At 42.4% G+C, this 24401-nt stretch overlaps 1 long non-coding RNA gene across 1 annotated transcript in view; it reads right to left on the bottom strand.

Annotated features, from left to right (window-relative positions):
• Positions 1–213: 213 nt before the first annotated feature.
• The window catches only part of LOC120396386, a 34728-nt gene continuing 10540 nt past the window's right edge, over positions 214–24401 (bottom strand). Inside the window, exon 2 of the long non-coding RNA XR_005593091.1 lies at positions 214–481. This is a non-coding gene — a long non-coding RNA (uncharacterized LOC120396386). The remainder of the gene's footprint in view (positions 482–24401) is intronic.

The raw sequence follows: 24401 nt of genomic DNA, 5'->3' as shown, positions 1-24401 counted from the left end.
TTGCCGTCTCAGAGAAAGGAGGGTCAGCATGAGAAAAGACAAAGACCCCAGGTTTATGCAAGCCTGGGATAGTCAAGAGCATGTGTGTGGTTTCTCTGCCCTCTTTCAGAAGAGACAAAGGACCAGGAGGGTCTGGGGCTAACTAGGTAAGGAGGCAGAGGGGCTGGGAACCAGGATAGCAAAAAGGGTCCAGATGCAGCCCCAAGCACCCAGACAGAATCTCAGGAATAACAGGATACAGTTGAGAACCAGACAGATTTTCAAGGTCAGCCGGTTATGGTGGGAACCCAAGCTAGACCTCATAGTAAACAGGTTAGTACAGTGACTCAGAAAGGATCGTCTCAAGGGAAACAGGTAGAGCAGGCCAGTTCTAGGAGTTCCCTCTTAAGTGTTGAGTTCCACTGTGTGAGAAATGGGTGCCATCCCATTACACCACAGCAGAAGGCATTTACAAAACCTCAGTCCTCCTTTGTTGATTTTCCTGTTCAGAGAGAGAGAGGTAAGAATAAATTAAGAGCTCAAAGAAGAGAGATATTGAGTTTATTAATGGTAAAGATTAGTTGCATAGAGTTTAACTGAAAAATTACACTTTGGAGAGGGAGATTTCTACTTTTATTGAATTCAACTAAACAGAGCTGCAGCCTGGTATCAAGTTCCAATAAAGGCTTTATGTTCTCAGAATAATATATCATTTGGTAGTTTAACTTTGGGCATGATACTGACACCCTCTGTTTGATACCAACAGCCTTCTGCAAAATTAACTGTTTCACTGTTATTTTCAGAAATAATGGGAAAAATCAAAATGCCCACCAGATCCAAATTGTTAAAATAGGAATTGTATTCCCTTTATTTCTTTTTTCTCCCACTAATTTCCCAACTTCATTTCCAAAAGCCCCCCAATACAAAGACAAACATGTTTCTCCGATGACACTGACAGTTGGATTCTTTATCAGTTGCTAACAAACATAGGCTAGTTCTTATGGGATGATAACAGTAAGAAAACAAGCCCTCCTTCCAGAGAGTCAGTGAATCAGCATTGGGAGCCACCATCTTGTACCTGAGCTCCTCGTTTACAGAAGGCGGTTGCAAAGAGATAGCTTTGCATTTCAGATGACTTGAGAAATTGGTAGTCTTTCCCATTAAAAGTTACTGCAAAATGTGCAGTGTTTAGAGTGGAGAGTATTATCTTTTTACAATCAAAATTACTATATTTCTAAAACTTTTGTAATATGAACTCTCCCCTCTCTCACTATCATGAAATATTAGATCTTATTCAGTTTTATTTCATAAAATCATTAAAAATTAGCTCTGAATAATTAATTTTCTAGTGTCTACCTCATACTTAATAAGCAATGAAATACCTCCTTTATTATTTTCCTCTGACAGACTACGCTGAGCAAATAGAATTCTGGGATTAATTTAATTGATAGTTTCCAAGCTAGCAGCAAGGACTAGGAGATGATGAAATATGAGATTAATTTTCCATCTCTGTGGTGCTCCCAAGCTTATCACCTATTTTTCCCAAGGACCTCAGTGTCCCCTTGTTTGAAGCATGGCATCTTCTGCTAACAGGCCTGTTTATACTGAAGTGGTGTGAAAGCATGTTTTTTCCCCCTCAATGAGTGTTGTCTCCTTTAGTAGAGAAAGTTGCTTTTAAGCAACAATGTTCCTATGAGTAATGATACAAATGAAGGGTCCAATGAATATATAAGTAATTGGTAAATCATGAGACAGCCATGTACATCTAACTAAATATTGTTTGTACTTCATTAATTGTGCTATCGATAAATTAACCCTGTGACAATCAATTTGAGACTAAAAACAAATGCATCTAATGCTCAGTCATATTATGTTGTCATATTGCTTTATTCTGCTGTACCATGAAATTACTTTTCTCTGCAGTTTTTAAACACTTTATATTCTATTTGTGTAAGAACAGAATAGATTGAGATTTCTTTTGGTCTATGAAAGGGAAGGTGCTTAATTAACTACACAATATGCTTCAGAAGGTTGGAGGAAGACAAGTGCTCCTAAAGTAAGCCTTTGGTGGCGTAGAGGAGGGTGGAGTTGAGTCTCTAAAAGTAAGTCAAGGAAAGGACAAAGCTTTCTTAATGGATCCCCACAGAAGCCTGAAATAGAACTCTAATAACTATTCTTAGATTCCTAAAGCCAAATTCATCCCTGGTATAGCTTCACTGATTTCAGCAGAGTGACACCAGGGAACAAATTGGCCCCAGGATTCCAGGGCATGGGAGGTGGGAAACTGCCTCACCCAAATTCATGAGCCCATAGGGAGAGCTATTACTGACGTTCTCAGAGAAGGGGATGGCAACAGTAGAGGTACAAGATTTACAGATCAGCCGACAGCTTCTGTGACAGATATTTAGGCATGGGTGTTCATATGCTTTACTAAATGTTATCTTTTATCTTTCTCTTTAACAAAAGGTTTCCAATAGCATGAATAAATCTACTAGCTTTCTTTTTGTAAGGTGAGGCCTCAACTGAAATATTGTGTTTTTGGCACCACACTTTAAGAAAAATTTAGACAAATTGGACAGATTCCAGAGGAGAGCAATAAACGTGATTAAAGTCTAGAAACCATGACCTATAAGAAAAAGTTAAAATAACTGGGTATGTTTAGTCTTGAGAAAAAAAGAGTGAAGAGAACCTAATAGGCTGTTTTAAAGAGAATGCTAATCAGTTGTTTTCCATGTCCACTGAAGTTCGGACAAGAAGAAATTTGATTAATCTTCAGCAAAGGAGATTTAGGTTAAATATGTAGAAAAACTTTAACAAGCATAGTTACATTCTGACTCAGGTTATCCAGCAAAATTGTGGAATCCCTGTCATTGGATGTTTTTAAGAACAAACATCTTCAGGGATGGTCTAGGTACATCTGCTCTGCCTCACTGCAGGGGATAGATTAGATGACCACTCATGATCCCTTCCAGCTTTATACTAATCTATTTTCATTTTATGGAACTGATACTGTATGATACTGGAGTATTGCTGAATAATTATAAGAGAACCTGTACGCATTCATCTTCTCAAACCTCATTCCCTGGGCAAACAGAAGTATGAAAGAATCAAAGCTTGTTATTTTAAGGAAACCCTCGTCTCATTCCAAGATAAACCAGAAGGACTGTACCATCATGGAGCAGCCTTGGATGTTCCCTATAGGTTCAATTACATCACTTGGGCAAGCACTGCATAGACACCTTGTCACAGCAGCTGTGATATTCCTGATGATTTGGTAATGGAAGCAAGATGAAGATGCCAATGACACAAAACAATTTACAATAGTAATGAATAATAAAACATACTAGAAGGATCAAAATCAAATGAGAGAGGACATCATAAAACTGGAGTAAAGGTTAAGAAAATATTGGTAACATGAAGGGAACACATTGTAAAAATCTTATTGAAACTTAAATCCTCAAGCCTTAGAAAGCCAAGAATTTCTAAGTAATGGTGAAATCTCTTAAAAAACAATCCACCACACAAAACCTTTTTTTGGAAATATAGACACTCATTTCAGGTTAACAACTTAAACTGTGACTCGTCTCTCTTTCCCCCTTAGCCCAAACCCATCTCAGCAAACGTTCAGGTACTAGTTTAGTCAATGGAAAATAAAGGGTATGTCTATGCTTCGGCTGCACAGCTATGCTGATGTAGTGCCTTAGCATAGATACTTCCTTCGTCGACAGAAGGGGGTTTTCCCATCAATGTAGTTAATCCACTTCTGAGGGGCAGTAGCTAGTTTGATGGTAGAATTCTACTGTCGACCTAGCAACATCTACACTGACCTAACTATGATGCTCAGGGTGTGAAATACTTACAGCCCTGAGCAGCATAGCTAGGTTGATCAAATTTTTTAAGCACAGACCAAGCCAGAATGGTGGTAAGTGCAATGTCCTCCTTTTTATTCCAAGAGGGCTCCACCTCCGGTGCTTTTATAGATCTCAGCAGCAGCAATATCACTGAGGGACAGAGTCAATCTCTGGTCAAAGCTGCTATTTGGTTATCTAAAAGCAATCTAATCAAGTGGTTTGTGTGTGCGCCTTTAGGGGTATGCTGAAAGCACTGTGTAGTTGTATCTGTTTGTGCCTGCTTTCAGGGGTGTGTTGAGAGAACTGTGTGAGTGCTTGTATGTATGTGAAGAGGAGTGTTGAAATAGTGGTTTTGTGCAGAAGTGCACAACTGTAGCAGAGAGGCTGGTGTGTGTTGTATAAAAGTGTGTGTGTGTGTGAGTGCATGTCTGTGTATATGTGCATGCATGTTGGGTAGAATTGTGTGTGTCTATGGCAGGGAAGAAGGCTGTAGGAAAGAGTGTGCATTGGAATGGGTGTAGGGAAGGATTATGTTTGGGTGCTGATAGAGTTTCCAAACCTTCACAAATCACTAATGAATAGTTCCAAAGATAAACATCCAGCCCTCCCAAACTAATCTTGGGCAGTAGCTTCCATCAAGGATATGTAAACAAAATAAAATTGAAGTTTCTAGGCCAAGCAATTTGAGATATGACATGACAATGCAGTGTTAGAAAAATATTCAAAAAATGAATATTTTTTCTAAGTTTCCTATCTCAGAAAGGGCTGCATCAGAATCACAGCTAAAGACATCACATGCAATATTTCACACAAACAGAATTTATTTAAAGGAAGTCAGAGGTGGAGGTGAGGCCAGGGGCAAAATAAGGAAAATCAAAAAATTGTTGCAACCTTTACTGTAGAGATATTTATCACTCCATGACATGTATGACAGTTGGCATCACAGAGACCTGGTGGGATAATATGCATGACTGGAATATTGGTATAGAAGGGTACAGCTTGCTCAGGAAGAACAGGAAGGGTAAAAGACAGGAGGTGTTGCTTTATATATCAAAGATGTATACGCTTGGACTGAGGTGGAGATGGAAATAGGAGACAGACTTGTTAAATGTCTCTGGGTAAAGATAAAAGTGATTAAAAAACATGGGTGATGTCATGGTAGTCTACTATAGACCACCTAACCAGGAATAAGAGGTGGATGTGTCTTTAAAAATACACACACACACCCCAAAATCATCCAAAGCACAGAATTTGGTGGTGATGGGGGACTTCAGTTATGCAGACATCTATTGGGAAAAACACACAGAAGGGCACAGATTATCAAAGAAGTTTTTGGAATGTATTGGAGACACTATTTCAGAAGATGGAGAAAGCCACTAGGGGAGACATTGTTCTAGATTTGATTGACAAATAGGAAGGAACTGGTTGAGAATTTGAAAGCAAAAAGCAGCTTGGGTGAAAGTGATCATGAAATGATAGCGTTCATGATTCTAAGGAATGGTAGGAGGGAAACCAGTAGAATAAAGATAATGGATTTCAAGAGGCAGACTTTAGCAAACTCAGGGAGTTGATAGGTAAGATCCCATGGGAAGTAAATCTAAGAGGGAAAACAGTTCCAAAGAGTTGGCAATTTTTCAGGGAGACATTTAATAAGGGCATAAGCAAAGTATCCCACCGTGTAAGGAAAATAGGAAGTAAGGCAAGAGACCACCCTGGTTTAAGAAGGAGATATTCAATTATCTGAAACTCCAAAACAAAATCCTACAAAAAGTGGAAACTAGATCAAATTACAAAAGATGAATATAAAACACAAATATGTAGAGATAAAAATTAGAAAGACCAAGTCACAAAACAAGATTAAACTAGCTAGAGATAAAGGATAACAAGAAAGCATTCTACAAATACATTGGAAGCAAGAGGAAGACCAAGGACAGGGTAGGCAAATTACCCAATGGGGGTGGGGGAAACAAGAATAGAAAAAGTGGAAATGGCAGAAGGGCTAAATTATTTTTTTGTTTCAGTTTTCACCAGAAAGTTTACTATTGATTGGACATCTAACAGTGAATGCCAGAGAAAAATGAGGTAGGAACTGAGGCTAAAATGGGAAAAGAACAAGTCAAAAATTACTCAGACAAGTTAGATGGCTTCAGGTTACCAGGGCCTGATGAAATACATGCTAGAATATTCAAGGAGCTGACTGAAGAGGTATCTGAACCATTAGTGATTGTCTTCGAAAAGTCATGGAAGACATGAGAGATTCCAGAGGACTGGAAAAGGACAAATGTAGTGCCAATCTATAAAAAGGGAATAAGGACAACCCAGGGAATTACAGACCAGTCATCTTAATTTCAGTACCCAGAAAGATAACGGAGCAAATAATTAAGCAATCAGTTTGCAAAGACCTAGAAGATAATAAGGCGATAAGTAACAGTCAGCATGGATTTGTCAAGAACATAGTGTCAAACCAACTTAATAGATTTCTGTGACAGGGTAACAAGCCTTGTGGATATGGGGGAAAGCAGTAGATGTGATATATTTTGACTTTATGATAGGTATATCTCCTATTATTGTATCTCTTAGAACTGAAAGGTCGTCAAGTCCAGCCCCCTGCCTTCACTAGCAGCACCAAGTACTGATTTTCACCCCAGATCTTTAAGTGGCCCACTAAGAATTGAACTCACAACCCTGGGTTTAGGAGGCCAATGCTCAAACCACTGAGCTACAGTCTGCATGACCTTTTCAGAAACAAACTAGGGAAATACAACCTAGATGGAGCTACTGTAAGGTGGATTCATAACTGGTTGGAAAACCATTCCCAGAGAGTAGGTCAGTGGTTCACAGACAAGCTAGAATTGAGGTCTCAGGGATTGGTCCTGGGTCTGGTTCTGTTCAATATGTTCATCAATGATTTAGATAATGTCATAGAGAGTACACTTATAAAGTTTGCAGAGAGAGTACCAAGCTGGGAGGGACTGCAAGTGCTTTGAAGTATATGATTAAAATTCAAAATGATCTGGACAAACTGGAGAAATGGTCTGAAGTACATAGGATGGAATTCAATAAGGACAGGTGGAAAGTACTCCACTTGGGAAGGAACAATCAGTTGCACACAGACAAAATGGGAAATGATTGCCTAGGAAGGAGTCTGGCCGAAAGGTATCTGCGAGTCATAGTGGATCATAAGCTAAATGAGTCAGTGTAACACTGTTGGGGAAAAAAAGAAAAAAACCCACCCACATGTATCATTCTGGGATGTATTAGCAGGAAAGTTGTAAGCAAGACAAGAAATAATTCTTCCACTCTGTGCTGATATGGCCTCAACTGCAGTATTGTGTCCAGTTCTGGGCACCACATTTCAGGAAAAATGGGGACAAGCTGGAGAAAGTCCAGAGGAGAGCAACAAAAATTATTAAAGCTCTAGCAAACATGACCTATGAGGAAAGATTGAAAAAAATGGGTTTGTTTAGTCTGGAGAAGAGAAGACTGAGGGGTGATGTAACAACTTTTTCAAATGACATTTGAAAACTTACCAAGGAGGAGAGAGAAAAATTGTTCTTGTTAACCTCTGAGGATAGTACAAGGAGCAATGGGGATAAATTTCAGCAAGGGTGGTTTAGGTCGAACATTAGGAAAAACTTGCTAACTGTCAGAGCAGTTAAGCACTGGAATAAATTGGTTAGAGAGGTTATGGAATCTCCATCACTGGAGGTTTAAGATCAAGTTAGACAATCACATGTCAGGAATAGTCTAGATAATACTTAATCTTGACATGAGTTCAGGGGACTGGACTAGAAGACTTCTCATGGTCCCTTTCAGTCCTACAATTCTATGATTCTATGTACACCCACCTATATGTGGCTGATTTACACCTGTTGTGGACTCTAGAGCATTTCATGGAATACAACGTTTTCTTGTTTTCCTTCTCATGTTCTCTCAAAATAAATGGAGTGAAACAATTGTGTTTGAAAACTAAGTGGTTTCACCTTCTATACCGTATTCATTATTTTTCTACACATCTTGTGATAGTTCAAGTTTATGAACATATTTAAAAGACCATGGTTAGATCTGAAAAATCTACAGCTGTTTGATGTGATCGTCATCCTATAAACAGCCTTGGTTTAATGAGTTACAATTCATGCCTTGAACATGAATAAGGGGAATTCATATTCAGGGATCATTCAACTACAGAAAATTCAAGACAGTTCAAATTCTCACCTCTAGTAAAAACTGGTTACCTACCTGTAACTGCTGCTCTTTGAGATGTGATGCAGATATGTATTTTACTTAGCTATGTGAGTGTCCAGCCCACTTGGGCTGGACATCTTTGTGTAGCAGTATGCACAGGAATGGCACTCATGCCCTGCGGCCTTAGCTCTTCCCCTGCCATGTAAGTGCAGCACTGCCCTGTCCTCCACAATTCCTTTGCACCAAAAATCAGAAGTGCAGACTCCAATGCAGAGGGGATGGAGGGCAGGTCATGGAATATACATCTGCATCACATCTTCAAGAACAATGGTTACAAGGAGGTAATTTTTTTTCTGAGTAGATGCAGCTGTGTCTTCTATTGAGGTGACTCACAAGCAGTACTCACAGGAGGTGGTGCTCTAAATCTATTTAAACAAGGACTGCAGTATTGCCTTCCCAGAGTTTGCACCTAATCTGGAGGCAACAATAATAACTTAGTGGTTTGTAAAAGTATGCACAGAGGACCAAGTGGCAGCCCTGCAAATGTCCAGTGTAGGAATGTCATAGGTCTCACCCCCACTTAGAGCTGTCGGGTTCCAATATGGGGACCTGCATGGACTCCCCTAAACTAAAATCCTAGTTTAGATCTGGTAAAAGCTGCCACCACCCAATAATGTACGTGTATTGGGACACAGTCCTTCCCCAAAATCCCTGGGGATCCCAAGAGCCCCAAATCCATGGAGTTCTTACACCTAGGAGAAATAAACCATTCCCCCCTTCATCCTCCCCCCTCCCTTTTCCTAGGAGAGATACCGGGATCCAACTACAGAGGGATGCCGTCCTCCTCCCTCCTCCCCTTTCACTGAGAATTCACCCAAGGAAAGATCAACCAAGTCCTTAACAGAAAAGATTTATTAAAGAATAAAAAGAAAGTAACTGTCTCTGTAATACCAAGATGGAACAATACACAGGGTCTAAACTTATCAGTCTCTGGAGAGAATCCCCCTTCCTTTCTTTCTCAGTAAAAGCAATTAAAGAATTAAAGCTAAAGAATTAAAGAAATTCTATAGCAAAACACAGAATTGCAAATACAGAAATAAAAGTATAAGAATACCAGTTCCTTGCTAATACTCACTAGCTTGAATAGAAGAATTTATTGCAGAAACCTGGGAGGACTTGATTAAAATGTCTAGACTCCCTTAACTCCCAAGAGAGAGACTAACACAAAAGAACAGAAAAAAAAACTTCCCTCCACAGGGATTTGAAAATATCTTGTCCCTGATTGGTCCTCTGGTCAGGTGTTCACAGGTACTGCTTGTTAACCCTTTACAGGTAGAAAAAAACCTTAACCCTTAACTAACTGTTTATGACACGCCCCCCAAATAGCCAACAGTGGGAACCACTGGTGGTGATTTCCTCCTAGAACTGAAAAATAAACAGATTACTAAAACACATGCAGTATTACATATACTACTAAGCATGTAAACATGTCAAGAACACTTTTTAACCACTTGATTCTGGGAAACTTTCACGAGAGAGTGCATCAGCAACTTTGTTGGAAGCTCCTGAAATGTGTTAAATTTCAAAATCAAAGTCTTGGAGAGCTAAGCTCCATCGGAGAAGTTTTTTGTTGTTTCCCTTGTTAGTATGAAGCCACTTTAGCGCAGCATGGTCGGTTTTTAGCTGGAACCGCCGTCCCCAAACGTATGGGCGTAGCTTTTCCAGGGCATACACAATGGCGTAACATTCTTTCTCACTGATGGACCAGTGGCTTTCCCTCTCAGACAGTTTCTTGCTGAGAAACACAACAGGATGGAAGTTGTGATCCGGTCCTTCCTGCATTAGAACTGCTCCTACCCCACGTTCAGATGCATCGGTGGTTACTAGGAAGGGTTTGTCAAAGTCTGGGGCCCTTAACACAGGGTCAGACATGAGTGTCGCCTTAAGCTGGGTAAAGGCTTCCTGACACTCATCAGTCCACTTAACTGCATTTGGCTGTGTTTTTCTGGTCAGATCAGTTAGTGGGGCAGCTATTTGGCTGTAGTGTGGTACAAATCGCCTGTAATACCCGGCCAAGCCTAAGAAGGATTGGACCTGTTTCTTTGACCGTGGGACAGGCCACTGTTGGATAGCCTCCTCCTTGGCCTGTAGGGGGTTAATGGTTCCTCGACCCACCTGGTGCCCTAGGTAGGTCACTCTGTTTTGGCCTATTTGACACTTTTTGGCCTTAACAGTTAGTCCTGCCTGCCTGATGCGCTCAAAGACCGTTTCCAGATGTTCTAGGTGTTCGGGCCATGAATCAGAAAAAATGGCCACATCATCGAGGTATGCAACTGCACATTCTCCCAATCCTGCTAGTAGACCATCTACCAGCCTTTGGAAGGTGGCAGGTGCATTCCGCAGTCCGAACGGAAGCACATTAAATTCATACACCCCTGCATGGGTGATGAAGGCAGATTTTTCTTTGGCGGGTTCATCGAGTGGTACTTGCTAGTACCCCTTGGTTAAATCTAATGTAGAGATGTACTGGGCACGTCCCAGTTTCTCCAATAGCTCATCGGTGCGTGGCATTGGGTAGTTGTCAGGGCGAGTAACAGCATTAAGCTTTCGGTAGTCCACGCAAAAGCGTATTTACCCATCTGGTTTGGGAACTAGAACCACTGGAGATGCCCATGCACTGGTAGAGGGGCGGATGATACCCATCTCCAGCATGTTTTCAATCTCCCGTTTAATAGCAACTTGGGCATGAGGTGACACCCGGTAGGGTGGGGTTCTAATCGGGTGAGCATTACCTGTGTCAATGGTGTGGTATGTTTGCTCAGTCCGTCCTGGGTTGGCTGAGAACAAAGGGCCGAAGTGTGTGCACAGCTCCTTGATCTGTTGCCGCTGTAGACGTTCTAGGTTTGTGGAGAGGGTGACCTCTTCCACACCGCCATTTCTTTTTCCTTCGTAGTAGACCCCTTCAGGCCACTCAGCGTCATCTCCTCCCTGGGCTGTAAACTGATGGACCTGTAATTCTCTGGGGTAAAAGGGCTTTAGAGAGTTAACATGGTACACTTTAGGCTTTAGAGAGGAAGTAGGAAATGCTATGAGGTAGTTAACAGCTCCCAGGCGCTCCTGGACCATGAATGGTCCTTCCCAGGATACTTCCATCTTATGGGCCTGTTGCACCTTCAAGACCATGACCTGGTCTCCTACCTTGAAGGAACGCTCTCTGGTATGTCTATCATACCAGACCTTTTGCTCCACTTGAGCATCCTTTAGGTTCTCTTTAGCAAGGGCCAAAGAGTGTCGGAGGGTGTTTTGTAGGTTGCTTACAAAGTCCAGAATGTTAGTTCCTGGAGAAGGCGTAAACCCCTCCCATTGTTGCTTCACCAACTGTAATGGCCCCTTAACCTCATGGCCATACACAAGCTCAAATGGTGAGAATCCTAAACTGGGAAGTGGTACAGCCCTGTAGGCAAACAGCAACTGCTGCAACACTAGATACCAATTATTGGAATGTTCATTTACGAATTTATGGATCATGGCCCCCAAAGTTCCATTAAACCGTTCCACTAGGCCATTGGTTTGATGGTGGTACGGGGTGGCAAGCAAGTGATTCACCCCATGTGTTTCCCACAGGTCTTTCATGGTCCCTGACAGGAAATTTGTTCCCGAATCTGTAAGAATGTCGGAGGGCCAACCTACCCTGGTAAAAATGTCAGTTAAGGCCTGGCACACAGTTTTAGCCCTGGTGTTGCCTAGAGCTACTGCTTCCGGCCATCTGGTAGCAAAGTCCACAAAAGTCAGTATGTACTGCTTTCCTCTGGGGGTCTTCTTTGGGAAAGGACCCATAATATCCACAGCTACTCGCTGAAATGGGACCTCAATTATGGGAAGTGGTTGGAGAGGGGCCTTGACCTGGTCTTGGGGTTTTCCTACCTTTTGGCATACCTCACAAGACCGGACATAATTGGCAACCGCCTTGCCCATCCCCTCCCGTCGAAGGACCTTCCCAACCTGTCTTTGCTTCGGTTCACCCCAGAATGGCCACTGGGATGATCATGGGCTAAGCTTAAGAGCTTTTCCCGGTACTTAGTTGGAACCACCAACCGTTTGTGAGGATGCCAGCCTTCCTGGTGTCCACCAGAAAGAAGCTCCTTATATAAAAGTCCTTGTTCTACAACAAACCAGGATCGGTTAGAAGAGCTGAGAGGCAGTGGGTTGCTCCGTGCCACTGCCCAAGCTTTCTTAAGGCTGTCATCGGCTTCCTGCTCAGTCTGGAACTGTTCCCTTGAGGCAGGAGACACCAGTTCCTCCATAGACTGTGGACTTGGGCTTGATCCCTCTGGAAGTGATGTAGGTGATGAGGTTGTTTCCATTGACTGTGGACCGCTCTCCGCTGGTGCACTAGATGTTATTTCAGGCTCCAGCTGAGCCTCTTGGGTAGGGTTGTCTGCTGCTTCTGCCAGTTCAGGCCCATTGGCGCCCTCTGGCGGTGGAGTTGCAAGCACTGGCGTCAGTGCTGGTGTTGGTTCCGCCGCTGGTTGTTCTTCCAGTTCCAGTCCTGGGACTGGATGTACTATGGCTGCTGTAGTTGTTGGCATGGGATCCGGTTCCACCACCTCTGTCTGGGTCTCTGGTAACACAGACGGGGCCCTGGTGGACGGCTCAGAAACAGGGATGGGAGTGCCTGCTCGTTTGGCCTGGCTGCGGGTGACCACTCCCCCCCTCTTGGCCAGCTGCACATGGTTGGCCAAGTCTTCCCCCAGTAGCATGGGGATGGAATAATTGTCATAGACAGCAAAAGTCCACTGTCCTGACCAGCCCTTGTACTGGACAGGCAATTCAGCTGTAGGTAAGGTTACACATTTTGACATGAATGGAGAAATTGTGATTTTGACCTCTGGGTTGATGAATTTCGGGTCCACTAAGGACTGGTGGATAACTGACACGCTCGCTGCGGTGTCTCTCCACGCAGTAATCTTCTTCCTGCCCATTCTCAAGGTTTCCCTGCGGTTCGGGGGTATTTGAGAGATATCTGGGCCTAGGGATCCTTGGTGGGATGCTGGGGTAATGGACTGTACTCGATTTGAGTTCTTGGGGCATTTGGCCTTTATATGTCCCAGTTCACTACATTTAAAACATCGCCCAGCTGACGGGTCACTGGTCCGAGGTGGATTACTGGAGACTGGTGAGGTAGAAGAATAGGTAGTTTGCGGCTGTCCTTGGGTTGTGGGTGTGGGCTTGATTGGCCCTCGATGGTAGGGTTTAGTGTCGGTGTGTACCCTGTGGGATTCGCTCCCCTTGACAGTAGCTGTCGTGGTTTCTGCCACTGCCATCCATTTGGCTCCAATCTCCCCTGCCTCGGTGAGAGTTTTTGGTTTTCCATCTTGTATGTAGCGTCTAATGTTCTCAGGAACACCATCCAAGAATTGCTCCATCAGTATCAGGAGGTTTAGTTCGTCCATGGTGTTAACATTGGCTCCTGACAACCAGGAAAAATACTGCTTTTCAAGATAGTAGGTGTGTTTTGGAAATGACACCTCTGGTTTCCATTTCTGGGCTCTGAAACGCTGACGGGCATGATCAGGGGTTATGCCCATTCTGTATCTGGCCTTGGTTAGGAACAGTTTATAGTCGTTCATTTTGTCCTTAGGCATTTCAGCTGCCACCTGTGATAAGTCTCCGCAGAGCTGTGACCTCAGCTCTACCATGTACTGGTTTTCAGGGATGCTGTACCCAATGCAGGCCCTTTCAAAGTTTTCTAAGAAGGCCTCATCATCATCACCTGTTCTGTTGGTGGGAAATTTCTTGGGATGAGGAACAGTGGCTGGAGAAGGGTTGTTGGGTTGGGCTGGAACAGGTGGAGTAGCCCTTGCTATTTCCAGGTCTTTTTCTTTTAACTCCATTTGTCTCCTGTGCTCAGCCTCTTTGGCTCTGTGGTCAGCTTCTTGTTTCTCCAGCTCCCTCTTGTGGTCAGCCTCTTTGGCTTTTTCATTTATTTCCATCTCCTGGAGTTTTAATTGTAATTCCTGTTCTTTTAAATGCAGTTTTTTGTCTTGTTTCCAGTTTAGAGGTGTTCTTGGCACTCATTGTTTCTGTTTCCTGGTGTTGGCCACACCCCTCTGCAGTCAGGGAATTTTCTGGGTGCCTTGGTGATGCTGGCCACACCCCTCTGCAGTCAGTAAATTTACTGTGTTGCTTGCTTCAGTTCCTAACCCTGTCTATCCTGGACTAAACAAAGAGAAAGCAAATCTTTTGTTTTGCAAATTGTGTTCTGCAGGAGTGACTGTTCACAGCCACTGACTGTGCTTTTGACCTAGAAAGAAAAAAAAAATTCCCCTCCACCCAAGAGCAAGACAAACTGTTTTAACCAGTGTCTCTCGCCCTTGCTAAGTAGCACTCAGTATGGGGTCTCCTGTAACAAAGCCTTGCCAGAAAACCCTCATTCCCTCCAGCCAACGTAGCTGAAAATTCCTTCTAACCCTGAAAAACTGCTTTAAACCCCCTTTGGTAGAAAAGCCTTGCCTCTGTATGGCTCTCAGGTTCGTCACCGCTGCCAACCATGTCATAGGTCTCACCCCCACTTAGAGCTGTCGGGTTCCAATATGGGGACCTGCATGGACTCCCCTAAACTAAAATCCTAGTTAGAACTGGTAAAAGCTGCCACCGCCCAATAATGTACGTGTATTGGGACACAGTCCTTCCCCAAAATCCTTGGGGATCCCAAGAGCCCCAAATCCATGGAGTTCTTACACCTAGGAGAAATAAACCATTCCCCCCTGCTTCCTCCCCCCTCCCTTTTCCTAGGAGAGATACCGGAATTCAACTACAGAGGGATGCCGTCCTCCTCCCTCCTCCCCTTTCCCTGAGAATTCACCCAAGGAAAGATCAACCAAGTCCTTAACAGAAAAGATTTATTAAAGAATAAAAAGAAAGTAACCGTCTCTGTAATACCAAGATGGAACAATACACAGGGTCTAAACTTATCAATCTCTGGAGAGAATCCCCCCTTCCTTTCTTTCTCAGTAAAAGCAACAACAGTACAGAATTAAAGAAATTCTATAGCAAAACACAGAATTGCAAATACAGAAATAAAAGTATAAGAATACTAGTTCCTTGCTAATACTCACTAGCTTGAATTTATTGCAGAAACCTGGGAGGACTTGATTAAGATGTCTGGACTCCCTTAACTCCCAAGAGAGACTCTCTAACACAAAAGAACAGAAAAAAAAACTTCACTCCACAGGGATTTGAAAATATCTTGTCCCTGATTGGTCCTCTGGTCAGGTGTTCACAGGTACTGCTTGTTAACCCTTTACAGGTAGAAAAAAAACCTTAACCCTTAACTAACTGTTTATGACAAGGAATGTCACTTAGGAATGCCATCGATGTTGCCTGGGTTCTCATGGAATGAGCTAACACCCTATGCAGAGAAGTAGCCTGGGTTACTTCATGTTCTGTCATGATACAGGAAATTAGTCACCTGGAGATTGTGAAAAGACCAGTTGACCCTTCATTTACTCTGCATATGAGACAAAGAAACGAGTTGAAGTGAAAAGGTTTGGTCCTATCTAGATAAAAAGCTAATCACCTGACATCCAATGTCTGAAGCCATTGTTCCTCTGGGGTTGAATTTGGTTTAGGGAAAAAAACACTGTAAATATGTTACTTAGCTCAAGCAAAACTGGGAATCCCAAGATCTACTGGGTACTTTTACACTATACTGTGCATATAAACCCCAGTGCTTTAGATTATTGAGTAGTGTCCCAAGCTTTACTAGTTGAAATGGTAGCAGTCTGGGCTGTGTCAAAGTCAGACTCAGAACTCACAATTTGTTAGACCACTCTGTTTATTAGCACAGTGCTCTGCTAATACACCCAGATAATGTGAGCACCATGCAAGACCCACACTACCTTATTTTATACAGATAAAAAGGGTGCGAACTTAAGAGGACAAAGAAAGCAGAACTGAGAAGTTTACCTGAGGCTAGACATACATTTAATACAGTTAATTTCCTTACTAACTTTTACCAATCTCTGGTTAATGTTCTGCCATTAGCTTAAGTGGACTCATTGTTTATGCCTTAATGTTTCTTTTCCTGACACCTGTATTTCAACATTCCTTATTTCTGCTTAAAGGCACATACAGATTTCTTTAATCCATTCTATTTTTACAATATAATTCATTCTACTTTCACAGCTGTGTATGTGAAGATTTTGGGTTCAAAACTGTCTGATCATGTGGGGGGGTATAAAATGTATGTCAGTGTGAGGATACTGGAATATTCAAAGTTATAATAGATAATGCTAACAACATTTTAGGGAGGGATATAAAAGTCTGCTACAGGATTTAAACCAATATCTAATTACAAGGGATTAGGGAAGAGATTTTCATGCGATCGGATTTGGCACATCTGCCTACTGTGGTGTTGTTACATCTTCCGCTAAAGCCTGTGGTACTGGCCAGTGTTGAAGTCAGGATACTGGGCTGAATGGACCACAGGTCTGACCCAGTATGGTAATTCCAATTTTCAAATAATTTCAGTTTCTGAGGAGTCTTAGGCCTGGTCTACACTAGGCGTTTAAACCGGTTTTAGGAGCGTAAAACTGATTTAACGCCACACCCGTCCACACTAAGAGGCCCTTTATATCGGTATAAAGGGCTCTTTAAACCGGTTTCTGTACTCCTCCCTAACGAGAGGAGTAGCGCTAATATTGGTATTACCATATCGGATTGGGGTTGGTGTGGCCACAGATCGACGGTATTGGCCTCCGGGCGGTATCCCACAGTGCACCACTGACCGCTCTGGACAGCAATCTGAACTCGGATGCAGTGGCCAGGTAGACAGGAAAAGCCCCGCGAACTTTTGAATATTTCCTGTTTGCCCAGCGTGGAGCTCCGATCAGCACGTGTGGTGATGCAGTTAAAAATCAAAATAAAGAAAGAGCTCCCGCATGGACGATGCGGACGTGATCGCTGTAAGGGCAGGCAAATCTGTTCTATCAGTGCTCCGTTACAGAAGATGAAATTCAAAATCATTTTTAAAAAATCTCCAGACAGATGCCATAGCAGGGACTCAGCGCACTGCTGCGTGACAAGCGTAACGGAAAGCCAAAGAATCAAATGGACGCTCATGGACTGGAGGACTCAAGCTATCCCACAGTTCCTGCAGTCTCTGAAAAGCATTTGCATTCTTGGCTGAGCTCCAAATGCTTCTAGGATCAAAAACAGTGTCCGCGGTGGGTCAGGGCATAGCTAGGCAATTTACGCACCCCCCCACCCACCCCCAGAAGTGAAAGGGAAAACAATCCTCTCTTGACTTTTACATGTCACCCTATCTTTACTGAATGCTGAAGATAGACGCGATGGTGCAGCACTCAACACCAACATCCTTGCTCCCCCCACGCTATGGATGGCTGATGGTACAATATGGCTGGTATCTGTCCTCATCATCAGCCTATTGGCACATGGGGCAGTGCAAAAGGACTGGTAACCATGCTGACTAGCATCGGTAAGGTCAATCAAGGGCGCCTGGTCCTAATTTTTCGTGGTAGATGGTACAGTATGGCTGATAACCATCGTCATCATAGCAACAGGGGGCTGAGCTCCATCAGCCCCCACCCTTCATGTGTAAAGAAAAGATTCAATTGCCCCTGGACTAGCAGAGGGATGCTGGGCTCCTCTCCTCCACACTTACTGTCCTGTCTGGACTATCATAGCAGCTGGAGGCTGCCTTCCACTCATTTCTCACTAACAAGTCAGTGTGTCTTATTCCTGCATTCTTTATTACTTCATCACACAAGTGGGGGGACAATGCTACAGTAGCCCAGGAAGGCTGGGGGAAGAACGGAATCAACAGGTGGGGTTGTTGCAGGAGCACCCCCTGTGAATAGCATACAGCTCATAATTTCTGCAGGATCTGACACAGAGCAGCTGTGCTCTCTGGTTCTATGATACAGTGGTTCTCTAGTACACTTGCCCATATTCTAGGCAGGACTGATTCTATTTTTAGATACCAAAAAGGAGGGATTGACTCAGGGAGTCATTCCCAATTTTGGCTTTTGCGCCCCTGGCTAAGAGCAGCCAGGGGCACTTATGACAGCAACAGATGGTGCAGTGCAAAAGGACTGGTAGCCACGATCATCTTATTACCAATTTATGGCATGGTAGATGGTACAATATGGCTGGTAACCATCTCTGCTATCATGCAAAAGCAAAAGCATGCTGCTGTGTAGCGCTGCTGAATCGCCTCTGTGAGCGGCATCTAGTACACATACGGTGACAGTCACAAAAGGCTAAACAGGCTCCATGATTGCCATGCTATGGCATCTGCCATAGCAATCCAGGGAAAAAAGTCACGAAATGCTTGTCTGCCGTTGCTTTCCCAGCGGAAGGAGTGACTGACGACATTTACCCAGAACCACCCGCGACAATGATTTTTGCCGCATCAGGCACTGGGATCTCAACCCGGAAATTCCAAGGGGCGGGGGAGGCTGCGGGAACTATGGGATAGCTACGGAATAGCTACCCACAGTGCAATGCTCCAGAAATCGATGCTAGCCTCGGACCGTGGACGCACACCACCGATTTAATGTGTTTAGTGTGGCCATGCACACTCGATTTTATACAATCTGTTTTGTTAAACCGGTTTATGTAAATTCAGAATAATCCCGTAGTGTAGACGTACCCTTAGCCATTCTCCTTGATTCCCTATGTGTATTTGTGAGCCTTGCCCCCCCCCCCCCGCCAATGTGTGTTGAAAAATAGATGTACTGCTCTTTTAACACTGGGTCTTTTCCATTAAAGTGGTTTGATTGGGTCCTCAACTCAGCAGAATTTTAAGTGGCAGCATACTGAATAAGTAGGTTAGTCATGGAATTGCTCCCTTTTTAAATGGTTGGTTTCAATCCCACAGTGCAAGTCTCTTCACAAAATTATGTTTTCAGTGTTTGAATTACTATGGTCTCACTATATGGTCTAGTCTTCTGTTTAACAAAAATATGCCCGAATACGTTATGCCTTTCCTCACCATCAGAAATTCTATTTAGATCAGGAGTTGAGAAAGATTATAAATCCATAAAATAAAAGCTTGCAAAGTGTTCCAAATATACATTATTTATGTGTATTACTGTGTAACCTGGGGGTCCCAACCAGGATTGGGGCCACGTTGTGCAAATACTGATAAAACAGTCCCTGCCCTGAACTCAGCAGAGAAGACAAAAAGTTAGCTTTGCCCCCCGATCTAGATGGAGAACTGAGACAGAGCAATTATGTGACTTGCTCCAAGGCCATAGGAAGGAAGTCCATATATGAGACTGGAATTTAACCTAGATCTCCTCTAGTCCAGTGCCTTAACCACAAGTCCATTGTTCCTGTCAGGGCTCAGTATTCAGGATTTGCTGTATTAGACTGAGCTTCGAATATGCTTTTTACTATATATGGCCTTTCATAACTAACTCATTTTCTTGAAGCTGAATACATTCAGAAGGTCTAAGACACTTTTTTTCCAATTCAGCCCTGTCTATCTGAAGCAAAAGGTGGCTTATCCACAATTAAATTACCAGTAAGACTGTCTGGGTAGAGTAATATAAATTGACTAATGTTGTATTAGAATAACTCATTAATATTACATTGAGATGCTAAAATAAAAATGGAGGGTAAGTTTCTTTAATAAGAGAAATGGCAACTGGTAACAGCAAGTGAAGCTCATGCAGTCACAGAGACTGATGTCAATGCAAGCACAGCTCTAGATGAAGTATTTATTGAAACTGTGTCTTAAACAAGTCAGGAAATTACCAGTAATTTGAATATCAGATATGGAGTATAAACACCATATAAAGATTTGTGAGGTCACTTGATTTTTGGACTGTGGATGAAGAAGTTCAGTCAGTATTAGGCATTAAATAGATTAACTGAATCCTGACAACTGTATAATGGAAATTTATGATCCAAAAAAAAAGTATATACTGTACTAGCACAATTCAGTCATGTATTTGGTTTAATTAAATACACACATTTTTATTTAAATGCCAAGTAACCCCAGTTATTAATGAATCCTTAGGGTGACCATACAGCCTGTTTTTCCCAGGAAAGTCCCTTTAAGTCCTGTCCTGGCTGTACTGACTGTTTTGGCAAAAGTGGGCATTTGTCCCATTTGCCTTTGCCAGCGCTGTGCCAGTGGGTGGGTGGCAAGGGAGGCTCATGCCAGTCCCATGTGTGAGGGGGGCAGGGAAGGCTTGAGCCAGTCCCACATGGGAGAGGATGGCAGGGGCCTCGGGCTGGCCCTGTGCAATGTCCCATTTTCCTTTTGGGAAAATATGGTCACCCTAAACATCCTGAAATACCCCATCTCCAGTTCTCAAGGAAATAATGCACAAGGTGAATTTAATGTATAGAGAAAGTCAGTGAACCAATCAACTAGTTATAACCAATAGGGGCAATAAGATTGGAGCTACACATTATCTCAATCCTAAGGAACATCATCAAGCTTGAAAATTAGGTCAGTTTGATCTTCCAGCTGTGGAAGAGATAAATAGCAGACTGCATGGAGTTAAATATTGCTAATATCCAGTGGATGTTATTAATAGAAACAGCCCTGGATAAAACAAAAACCCATTTGTCATGCCATTGGGAATATACTATTTTCTACAGCTATTTTTTGATAATGCTATTGCACAGATAGTATTCCTCATGATGGTGGAAGATGATGGTAACAGATGATATGGTTGGTATGTTTACAATATTGGTGGAAAGTCTTAAATAAAGGGCAATAAAAGCAAAGTAGATGTTATTATGAAGATGCCAATAACTTCAAAATATACAGGGTGAGAAGAAATTCTGGCAGGTAATTAGGTGCTTTTCCAAATTCATGCCACAGATATCCATAGATGCTGCTCTGAGCATTAGTGCAGAAGTCTGTGGGAAGTGGGACGTGTTGAAAGTGGGATTGTTGCATTCAGTGCAACTGTTTGTAATTGACATCAGTGAGAGCAGGATTGAGCTCAGAACATTTGAGATGCTATGAAGAACTATAAATGTAATCTCCTGCATTATTGATCAAACAAACTGATTTAACCACTTGTTGATGCCTCACAAAGTGGACTGGGTGCAGTTTTTACAGGCCACTGAGCCAATTGTTTTTGCTCACAACGACAAATCAGAAAATTTCCATGTCCAAACTGAAACAGAGGTTCTTGTTGTGGGTTAGATTGAAATGTATGCTGAGTAAGGGGCAGAGCACAGTTGTGCTTCCCCAGAATGAACAGGGACCAAATTGTGACTTATTGCCCTGTGCTTCCCCATGCTGCGTAGAGGTGGCAAGTAGGGAGAGCCCTTTTCCTTGCATAGCTTACCCCACTCCACTCTGACTCTGCAGCTCTGGTAGGCATGCTGCAGGGGGAGAGCCAAGCTTCCCTCTATTCCATAACCACTCCCTGCCTAGGGTTACCAATTTTGGTTGGACATATTCCTGGAGATTTAATCACATGACAATCTTTAATTAAAGATTAATCTTTAATTCCTGGAGACTCCAGGCTAATCCTGGAGGGTTGGCACCCCAACCTGGAAGGCAGACAGTGCCCTGCCCCCCCCCGCCCCCAACACTGCTCTCCCTACTGAATGCCTCTAGTGGCCATAGGACATGGGAATAAGGAAGTGCCTTGTGCCCCCTTAATCCTCGGCACAGGTGCACAGACTGGCTCAAACCTGAGCTCTAAACTATTGAGGTGAGAAAGTTGCCACCAATGTTTATAGTCAATCTGATATTAATTTTATATAAATTTGTCAGCATTTTTATGGAGTTCTTTGCTGTGGAACCTGAACCAAATAACTGCATTTATTTTTATTTGGAGCCAGAGCAAATATTTGAACCCAAATTCTGTTCCCTCTTGCACTAGTTTAAAACCAAACTAGATGCATTGATTTCTGTAGTTACAGTAAAGGTGTCCCAATCCATTTTGGCATCAAATCTCCTTTTTCAAAAGAGTGCATGTGTGTGTGTTTACAGAATGTCTTATCTGAGATCTTTCAGATGACATTGCATGCTGGAGCCAAGTTTTACAACCAAATTATAATCCCTTCAAAATCTGGGTTTAGTATTGGAGTGTTAAATTAACGTTTCCTTTTCTACAGTATCACAAATGGCAACTCTGTCATGAAATAAGTTATTTCTCATTTAATCTTCCAATCATGTGTCCTCCACAGTGAGTCCTCATGGCTAAATGCAGTAAGACAAAGTTATTTGTCTTACTTTAGGAACATATATAGACAAACCCATTGTGATTTATCACTACAGACAAACTAAATAAAATAGATAGAGACTATCTCTGTAGTACCAGTGAATGAACGAACAATATGTAAGTCTGAGGCTGGACAATTATTGTTCAATACAGTTAAGAGTTTACAAATATTCTCCGACCCCCTTTTTCTCACATGGTCTAGTATTACAAAATCCACAGACTCAGCAAAAGAAAAAAATCTCTTCCCTTTCATATCTTTGATTAACTGGATTCTGGATGTCTTTCAGGGTGATTGTCCTGTTGACTGATCATATTCTTAGTGACCAACAAAACATACTATTTCCCTCTAGACTTTATGCTGACAAGGTGGTACACACGCCCCTGTTTCATCACTATCAGATTATTAAAAATTAAAACAGCAATAAAAAACTTTCCCCAGTCTCCCACACAGATTCAACTTGTTCATCTGTTGCTGACCTCTTCCCCTTGTTTGATGCTCTGAAAATTCCCTGTCATTGGCCTATTTTTATATTCATGCATCAAATAATTTGAATCCGGAGATCAGTGGGACTTTAAAAAGTAATGTTCATTTTGTTGGTTTTTCAGTGCTATATTTCCCCTATCCTTCCTCTGCCTCCACATCCCTTCACACACACACACACACACACACACACACACCCCAAAATCCAAAGCAATTGTCCTTGGAGAACACCTAGCCCTCTGCCACACTTACTCAGCAGCTCTTATCCATCCCTAAATTAAATTTTATTCCTCCATAACATTGTCCAACCAATTTGGAGAACAATTTGTATAAATAAATTTGTCCCTGCCAATTTTTTTTCCTGCCTTCCTCCCTCATTGCCTCTATCCTATAACCCAGTAGACAAACTTCCTCCTTATCCCCAAATAGAATTGGCAACTCTCTGAACCTGTCCTCAAAGCTCAGATCTGATCCTAATTCTACTACTATGAATGACAAGAAAAAAAGAATGTCTGGGTTACATTGCAGTCATCCAGCTGCCAGGGTAAGGAATCAAACTCAGTTGCTCTTGAGACAAGTCTGTGGTTCAGAGTAGTGGTAGGAATGGGGACCCCAAAGCAACAGTGAAGGTGAGCCAGAGATGCTAAGAATGTGGAAAGGGGTAGTATTGCCAACTCTGGAGATACTACTGTTAGTCTTGTGATATTTGGTGTTTTTTTCTTAAAGACCCAGCTCCTAGAATCATATGACATGAAAATCTCAGCTTCCATTTTATTTTATTTTTAAAAAGTAAGTTTCTAACCCTCATGGTTGCATAGAAAAGCTTGAAAACTTGGCCTAAAATCAGAACCCAGAAGGCACATAAATAATGAAATTTTCAAAAGTAGTAAAATTTGGTTTCTATTTAAGTCTCTTCTCATTATCTTTTGCATCTGAATTCATGATTTGGTTGTTTAGGGTTGGCAATAGTGCCTAAACTAATACCTTAAATATTAAGTCCTGAGTCTCTGAATTCACAATCTGAAGTTTGAATTTCAGCATTATGGGTACTTCTGGTTATATTATTAAAATGAAACATGAGGCAGATGCTGTGGACCAAATTCTCTACTGGTCCAAATTGGCAAAACACCATTGAACACAATTATGGAATTGCACCCATTGGCACCAACAGAGAACTTGGCCAGATATATTTTTACCTTTTAAAATATTGAAGGTTGACTTGCAAAAATGACTGTTCCCCTGTTTGGCAAAAGCAGAGAAAAGGTCCCCTCCTCACCCTGGATTGGATAAGTAATGCTCCCCCACAATGCGCCTTCACCCCTTGCTTAGTGTCGTAAGAGCTCCCCCTTCTGTTTCAGTCCACTATAACCACTGGTTCTGTTCACAGAAATTATGGGAGAAAGGTTCAAGAAGACTGCACAGTTTTGTTATGCCTTGCTCTGAGAAAGAGCAGTGGGTGTGTGTTTGTGAATGAATTCATCCATTGCTATTCATTATGTACCAAAAAGTAGATTCACCAGCCTGGAATTTGTGTCACATTTCTTAACAAGCTAATCAAAGCTACACAACATGAGATATAGTGAATGAGGGATACACACTCAGTTTTGATTCTAGATGTTCCTCTCAGACAGGAATTTCAGAGAAGTGGAGGCCATTATATTGGGTACATCTTCACTAAGA

Source organism: Mauremys reevesii, linkage group 2 (genome assembly GCF_016161935.1).
Source record: "Mauremys reevesii isolate NIE-2019 linkage group 2, ASM1616193v1, whole genome shotgun sequence".
Lineage (NCBI taxonomy): Eukaryota > Metazoa > Chordata > Testudines > Geoemydidae > Mauremys > Mauremys reevesii.
This window is presented reverse-complemented; position numbering and strand designations above follow the sequence as displayed.